Below are 1,508 nucleotides of genomic sequence, written 5' to 3'. Positions count from 1 at the left end.
GTTGAGTGTTATAAAATAAATGAAGATCAGTGCTCTCAATTGTTGAATTGAAACTCTCAATTGTTATCCTTTTCCATATAATATAGTGGTTGCCTTAAAATGGAACTCAAAAATGTATTTCTAGATATATGTGATATCTTGGCATTATGCAAAATACACACTCTTCTATCTAACAAGTAATTCCTCCAATGTCTCTAAATTACAAAGTGGAAGTATAGGTTAGAAGTGAAGAGCTTAGGCTTGAGAGTCAGGCAGACCTGGATTTTTTGGTGAAGTAAGTTACTATGTTTTTATCTTTTTGCCTTCATTCACTTTTTCATTTATTCAAATTAATCGATCCATTCATGTGCCCATCATACTGTATTTATTCAATTCCAGTCATGTGCAGGTATTATTATAGATACTGGAGATACAGTGGTGAATAAAGCAGATAGCCCTTGCAGTTAATACTAAAGAGAGACAAGCAAAAACACGTATGGTTTGTCATATGGTACTGAGTGCTGTAAAGAATAATAAAGCCAAATGAGAGATAGGAAGATGTGTTTTTTTTGGAGGAGTTGAAATTTTAAATTGGATTGTCCAGGAATTAATTTTCTCATTAAGGTGGCATTTGAGTAGAGAATAGAAGTCTGGAGTTATATGTGTACATTTATGTTTATGTATATGTAAAGGCTTTGTATGTTGTATGTGGACTTTGGTTTGATTAGGGAAGAGAGCAACTAAATTCCAGAATGAAGAATGAGAATATCATCCACGCTTACTACATTGGTTATGAAAGTTGTTTTGACCCGACTCATACCGTTTATTTGGGATGTAGCCTCCTGAAATTAAATTATTTTCATTTTTAGAAGGCAATTTCATATTTAAACCCATCAGGGCATTTTTTAAATGCATTAAAAAATTTATTTTGGGATATCAGACTTAGGGGAGTTGATAACCTTGGCTAAAGTGCACATATCTGTGGAAAAATATTTTGAAATTCTGAAGTTACTTGTATTTGTTTATCCAAACTAGAGGAGTACTGTATTTTTCTTTTTCATAATTGAAGCAGATCTGGATAGTTTTTCTTGCCCACTGCTGTGCAGGGGGCCTCTTTTTTACCAATTCCATTCAAATAAGACTTTTTATTTGTTTGTTTGTTTGTTTGTTAATTGTAATACTAAGTCCTAGTCTCTACATTTGGGAGGTCAATGTAGATAGTGTTAGTGTCTTTAGTTACCCTGAAGGTCAAACTTTTCTAATACCTATTTCAGCTTAAGGTAATTTTCCTCATATTTCATGAAATACCTTGATTTATTTCTTAGAGGCTATAAGCAGTCATGGAGATAAATAATAGACTGTAGGAGTGAAGAGGTAGCTGTTTGCCCATCATGGTGTGTGTGTGTATTGATAAGGATATTGCTGGCCTGTAGTCTTGGAGCCCTTGGGGATAGTTATCCTTTTGCTTTGTCAGCTTACTCATTTGAGCAGTGGACTTGGATGCCAAATATTGGATGAAAGGAAATTTC

This window comes from Carlito syrichta, unplaced genomic scaffold, assembly GCF_000164805.1.
Source record: "Carlito syrichta isolate Samal-C Ts95f unplaced genomic scaffold, Tarsius_syrichta-2.0.1 Scaffold91582, whole genome shotgun sequence".
NCBI classification, from domain to species: Eukaryota; Metazoa; Chordata; class Mammalia; order Primates; family Tarsiidae; genus Carlito; species Carlito syrichta.
The sequence above is the reverse complement of the archived record's forward strand: the minus strand, read 5'-3'. Positions refer to the sequence as shown.